We start from the raw sequence: 7,056 nt of genomic DNA, 5'->3' as shown, positions 1-7,056 counted from the left end.
GTCTGTATGTCTTCTTTGGAAAAATGTCTGTTCAGGTCTTTGGCCCATTTTTAAAATCAGGTTCTTTGTTTTTTTGATATTGAGTTGTATGAGCTGTTTATATATTTTGGATATTAACCACTTATCAGTCATATCATTTGGAAATATTTTCTCCCATTCAGTAGGCTGTCTTTTCATTTTGTCAATTGTTTTCTTTGCTTTGCCAAATATTTTACGTTTAATTATGTCCTATTTGTTTATTTTTACTTTTATTTCTTTTGTTTTAGGAGACAAATCCAAGAAATTTTGCTACAGTTTATGTCAGAGTGTTAATGTCTATGTTCTCTGTTCTTCTGTTCTGATTTGGATTCCATTTATTTCTTTTTCTTCTCTGAATGCTGTTGCTAAAACTTCCAAAACTATGTTGAATAACAGTGGTGAGAGTTTGCAACCTCATCTTCTTCCTGTTCTTAGTGGAAATGGTTTCAGTTTTTCACCATTGAGAACAAGGTTGGCTGTGGGTTTGTCATATATGACATTTATTATGTTGAGGTAGGTTCCCTCTATGCATACTTTCTGGAGTGTTTTTATCATAAATGGGTGTTCGATTTTGTTGAAAGCTTTTTCTGCATCTATTAAGATGATCATATGGTTTTTGTTTTTTGTTTTTTTTTTTTGCGGTATGCGGGCCTCTCACTGTTGTGGCCTCCCCCGTTGCGGAGCACAGGCTCCGGACGCGCAGGCTCCGGACGCGCAGGCTCAGCGGCCATGGATCACGGGCCCAGCCGCTCCGCGGCATATGGGATCCTCCCAGACCGGGGCACGAACCCGTATCCCCTGCATCGGCAGGCGGACTCTCAACCACTTGCGCCACCAGGGAGGCCCAGATCATATGGTTTTTATCCTTCAGTTTGTTAATATGGTGTATCACACTGAGTGCTTTGTGTATATTGAAGAATCCTTGCATTCCTGGGATAAACCCCACTTGATCATGATCTATGATCCTTTTAATGTGCTGTTGAGGATTTTTGCGTCTATATTCATCAGTGATATTGGCCTGTAGTTATCTTTTTTTGTGACATCTTTGTCTGGTTTTGGTGTCAGGGTGATGGTGGCCTTCTAGAATGAGTTTGGGAGTGTTCCTCCCTCTGATATATTTTGGAAGAGTTTGAGAAGGATAGGTGTTAGCTCTTCTCTAAATGTTTGATAGAATTCACCTGTGAAGCCATCTGGTCCTGGGCTTTTGTTTGTTGGAAGATTTTTAATCACAGTTTCCATTTTAGTGCTTGTTATTGGTCTGTTTATATTTTCTATTTCTTCCTGGTTCAGTCTTGGAAGGTTGTACTTTTCAAAGAATTTGACCATTTCTTCCAGGTTGTCCATTTTATTGGCATAGAGTTGCGTGGAGTAGTCTCCCATGATCCTTTGTATTTCTGCAGTGTCAGTCGTGACTTCTCCTTTTTCATTTCTAATTCTGTTGATCTGAGACTTCTCCCTTTTTTTCTTGATCAGTCTGGCTAATGGTTTATATAATTTGTTTATCTTCTCAAAGAACTAGGTTTTAGTTTTATCAGTCTTTGCTATCATTTCCTTCATTTATTTCTGATCTGATCTTTATGATTTCTCTCCTGCTAACTTCGGGGTTATTTTGTTGTTGTTCTTCTTCTTTCTCTAATTGCTTTAGGTGTAAGGTTAGGTTGTTTATTTGAGATTTTTCCTGTTTCCTGAGGTAGGATTGTATTCCTACAGACTTCCATCTTAGAACTGCTTTTGCTTAATCCCATATGTTTTGGGTCATCATGTTTTCATTGTTCTTTGTTTCTAGGTATTTTTTGATTTCCTCTTTGATTTCTTCACTGATCTCTTGGTTATTAGTAGCATATTGTATAGCCCTCATGTGTGTGTATTTTTTACAGTTTTTTTCCCTGTAATTGATACCTAGTCCTAGCATTGTGGTCAGAAAAGATACTTCATATGATTTCAATTTTCTTAAATTTACCAAGGCTTGATTTGTGACCCAAGGTATGATGTATCCTGGAGAATGTTCCATGAGCACTTGAGAAGAAAGTGTATTCTGTTGTTTTTGGAAGGAATGTCCTATAAATATCAGTTAAGTTCATCTTGTCTAATGTGTGATTTAAAGCTTGTGTTTCCTTATTTATTTTCATTTTGGATAATCTGTCCATTGGTGAAAATGGGGTGTTAAAAGTCCCCTACTATGACTGTGTTACTATCGATTTCCCCTTTTATGGCTGTTAGCATTTGCTTTATGTATTGAGGTGCTTCTATGTTAGGTGCATAAATAGTTACTGTTATATCTTCTTGGATTGATCCCATGCTCATTATGTAGAGTCCTTCTTTGTCTCTTAGAATAGTCTTTTTTTTTTTTTTCGGTACACGGGCCTCTCACTGTTGTGGCCTCTCCCGTTGTGAAGCACAGGTTCTGGACGCACAGGCTCAGCGGCCATGGCTCACGGGCCCCGCCGCTCCGTGGCATGTGGGATCTTCCCGGACTGGGGCACGAACCCGTGTCCCCTGCATCGGCAGGCGGACTCTCAACCACTGCACCACTAGGGAAGCCCTAGTCTTTATTTTAAAGTCTATTTTGTCTGATACGAAAATTGCTACTGCAGCTATGTTTTGATTTCCATTTGTATGGAATATCTTTTTCCATCCCCTCACTTTCACTGTATGTGTCCCTCGGTCTGAAGTGGGTCTCTTGTAGACAGCATATATACGGGTCTTGTTTTTGTATCCATTCAGCCAGTCTGTGCCTTTGGTTGGAGCATTTAATCCACTTACATTTTAGGTAATTTTCGATATGTATGTTCCTATTACCATTTCCTTAATTGTTTTGGGTTTTTTATTGTAGGTCTTTTCCTTCTTTTGTTTCCTGCCAAGAGAAGTTCCTATAGCATTTGTTGTAATGCTGGTTTGGTGGTGCTGAATTCTCTTAGCTTTTGCTTGAATGTAAAGGTTTTAATTTCTCCGTTGAATTTGAATGCTATCCTTGCTGGGTAGCGTAATGTTGGTTGTAGGTTTTTCCCTTTCACCACTTTAAATTTGTCCTGCCACACCTTTCTGGCCTACAGAGTTTCTGCTGAAAGGTCAGCTGTTAACCTTATGGGGATTCCCTTGTATGTTATTTGTTGCTTTTCACTTACTGCTTTTAATATTTTTTCTTCCTATGTAATTTTTGAAAGTTTGATTAATATGTATCTTGGTATGTTTCTCCTTGGATTTATCCTTCCTATGACTCTCTGCTCTTCCTGGACTTGGGTGGCTATTTCCTTTCCCATCCTAGGGAAGTTTTCAACTATAATCTCTTCAAATATTTTCTCACACCCTTTCTTTTTCTCTTCTTCTTCTGGGGTCCCTATAATTCAAAAGTTGGTACATTTAATGTTGTCCCAGAGGTCTCTGAGACTGTCCTCATTTCTTTTCATTCTTTTTTCTTTATTCTGCTCTGTGTTAGTTATTTCCACTATTTTATCTTTCAGGTCACTTATCCGTTCTTCTGCCTCAGTTATTCCGCTATTGATTCCTTCTAGAGAATTTTTAATTTCATTTATTGTGTTGTTCATCGTTGTTTATTTGCTCTTTATGTCTTGCAGGTCCTTGTTAAACATTTCTTGTATTTTCTTCATTCTGTTTACAAATTTTTTGGATCATCTTTACTATCATTACTCTGAATTCTTTTTCAGGTAGACTGCCTATTTCCTCTTCATTTGTTTGGTCTGGTGGGTTTTTACCTTCCTCCATCATGTGCTGCATATTTCTCTGTCTTCTCATTTTGTTTAACTTACTATGTTTGGGGCTTCCTTTTTGCAGGCTGCAGGTTTGTAGTTCCTATTGTTTTTGGCGTCTGCTCCCAGTGGGTGAGGTTGGTTCAGTGGTTTGTGTAGGCTTCCTGGTGGAGGGGACTGGTGCCTGTGTTCTGGTGGGTGGGACTAGACCTTGTCTTTCTGATGGGCAGGGCTGCATCTGGTAGTGTGTTTTGGGGTGTCTGTGAACTTAGTATGATTTTAGGCTGCCTCTCTGCTAATGGGTGGGTTTGTGTTCCTGTCTTACTAGTTGTTTGGCATGGGGCATCCAGCAGTGGAGCTTACTGGCTGTTGGGTGGAGCTGGGTCTTAGCATTGAGACAGATCTCTGGGAGACTCTCGCCGATTGATGTTATGTGGTGTTGGGAGGTCTCTGGTGGTCCAATGTCCTGAACTTGGCTCTGCCACCTCAGAGGTTCAGGCCTGATGCCAGCCCAGAGCACCAACACACTGTCAGCCACATGGTTCAGAAGAAAAGGGAGAAAAAAAGAAAGAAAAAAACAATAAATTTTTTAAAAAATAAATTAAAAATTAAAAAAAATTTTAACTTAAAAAATAATAATTAAAAAAAAGAGAGCAACCAAGCCAATAAAGAAATACACCAATTATAACAAGCGCTAAAAACTAAAGTAAGATAAACATGAAAATCAGTTGCAGACAGCAAACCCCACGTCTACAGTTGTTCCCAAAGTCCACCTCCTCAATTTTGGGATGATTCGTTGTCTATTCAGGTATTCCACAGATGCAGTGTACCTCAAGTTGATTGTGGGGATTTAATCCACTGCTCCTGAGGCTGCATGGAGAAATTTCTCTTTCTCTTCTTTGTTTGCACAGCTCATGGTGTTCAGCTTTGGTTTGGGCCCTGCCTCTGAGTGTAGGCTGCCCTCAGGCGCCTGTTCCCTGTCCAGACAGGAGGGAGTTAAAGCAGCGCCTGATTAAGGGGCTCTTGCTCACTCAGGCCAGGGGTTGGGTGGGATACAGTAGTTATAGTTGGAATGTGGGGCGAGCCTGTGGTGGCAGAGGCCGGTGTGATGGTGCAACTGCCTGAGGCACACTGTGTGTTCTCCCAGGGAAGTTGTCCCTGGATCACAGGAACCTGGCAGTGGCGGGCTGCACAGGCTCTGGGGTGAGGGCGGTGGGGGCTGTGGATAGTGACCTGTGCTTGCACACAGGATTCTTTGTGGTTGCAGCAGCAGCAGCATTAGCATTTCATGCCTGTCTCTGGTGTTCGAGCTGATAGCCGTGGCTCATGCCCGTCTCTGGAGCTCGTTTAGGCTGTGCTCTGCCTCCTGTGGGCAGATGGGGAAGGAATCCCCTCTCCTCACGCACGCCGAAACAATGGTCTCTTGCCTCTTAGGCAGTTCCAGACTTTTCCTGGACTCCCTCCCCGCTAGCTGTGGCACACTAGCCCCCTCAGGCTGTCTTCATGCAGCCAACCCCTGTCCTCTCCCTGGGATCTGACCTCTGAAGCCCGAGCCTCAGCTCCCAGCCCCCACCCTCCCTGGTGGGTGAGCAGACAAGCCTCTCGGGCTGGTGAGTGCTGGTCGGCACTGATCCTCTGTGCGGGAATCTCTCCACTTTGCCCTCTGCACCCCTGTTGCTGTGCTCTCCTCCGTGGCTCTGAAGCTTCCCCCCCAACCACCCCCCATTCCCGCCAGTGAAGAGGCTTCCTAGTGTGTGGAAACTTTTTCTCTTTCACAGCTCCCTCCCAGAGATGCAGGTACCGTCCTTATTCATTTGTTTCTGTTTTTTTCTTTTTTCTTTTGCCCTACCCAGGTACATGGGGATTTTCTTGCCTTTTGGGAAGTCTGAGGTCTTCTGCCAGAGTTCAGTAGGTGTTCTGTAGGAGTTGTTCCACTTGTAGATGTATTTTTGATGTATTTGTGGGGAGGAAGGTGATCTCCACGTCTTACTCCACTGCCATCTTGAAGTTCCCCCTGTTTGGCTTTTTAAACTTAGTGTTATGCTTTCAAGATTCAATGTATTATAGCATGTTTCAGTATTTCATTCCTTTTTATGGCTGAATAATATGCCATTGTATGGACATACCACATTTTATTTATCCATTCATCAGTTATTGGACATTCAAGTTGTTTACAATTTTTGGCTGTTACGATAACGCTGCTAGAGTCATTTTTGCATACGTTTATGTAAACATATGTTTTCAGTTTTCTTGGGTATGTACCTAGGAATGGAATTGTTGGGTCATATGGTAACTGTTTAACCTTTTGAGGAACTGCCCAACTTTCTTCCAAAAGAGCTTCATCATTTTATATTCCCACCAGCAATATATGAGGATTCTAATTTCTTTACTTCTTCACCAACATTTGCTATTGTTCATCACTTTTTCTTTTTAAAATTTTTGTTGAAGTAAGCCATTGTGCGATTTTGTTTTCCAAGTATAGTGTATGGGTGATAATACTTCAAGGCTTGTCAGAAAATATTTTTACTCTTTCTCAACACAGGTGGATCTATGTATAGTAGTGTTCAAAATAATTTTTGATCAGAATTTTTAAAGCACCATCTTCTAGTCTTCAGCATGGATATAAAATTAAGGTAACTCTCATCACTTTTCTGGCAGTACGTGTGTATATATGAGTTTGCATGTGTATGCACATGCATGTACCTGTTTCCACATATGTATTTTTTTCTCTTTAGAAGCTTTCAGAATATTCTCTTTATACTTGCACTTTTAGAATTGCATGAGGTTGTGTCTTACCATGAGTCTTCTTTATTTACCTTTCTTGGCCTTCAGTAGGCTTTTTCCATTTCAGAACTTTCCATTTAAAAATTAAAACTCAGGATAATATTGTTCTATCAAGCTTTGTTTGTTTCTTCCTTCCTGTTGTGACTCTTCTAGGAACTCCTATTAGGTAGAACTTGAAGTTCAAAATCTAATGTCCATGTGTCTACTATTTCCCTTGTATTTTCTTTACATTCCTTTTTTAATATAATTTAGGAATAGATTTTTTCAGTTTTTCTTCCTGATTATAGGTTAATCTTTAGACTAACAACTTATTTTTCTACCCTTCAAATGAATCTGTTATTCAATACCCATATTTTTAATATCAGATATTATTTCTTCTTGTTTTCATTACAACTTTTGTATTCTTTATGAAGATAAAAGCTTCTTATTAGAATATATTCTAAAGTTCTATTTGCTGAATTATGTATTTTTCCTCTAGGCTAAATTTTTTTGTTTGTTCATCTTTTTCATCCCTGCTATGAGATTCCTGAAATATTTGGTCATCTGA

This window comes from Mesoplodon densirostris, chromosome 6 (assembly GCF_025265405.1).
Source record: "Mesoplodon densirostris isolate mMesDen1 chromosome 6, mMesDen1 primary haplotype, whole genome shotgun sequence".
Lineage (NCBI taxonomy): Eukaryota > Metazoa > Chordata > Mammalia > Artiodactyla > Ziphiidae > Mesoplodon > Mesoplodon densirostris.
Note: the sequence above shows the minus strand (reverse complement) of the source record.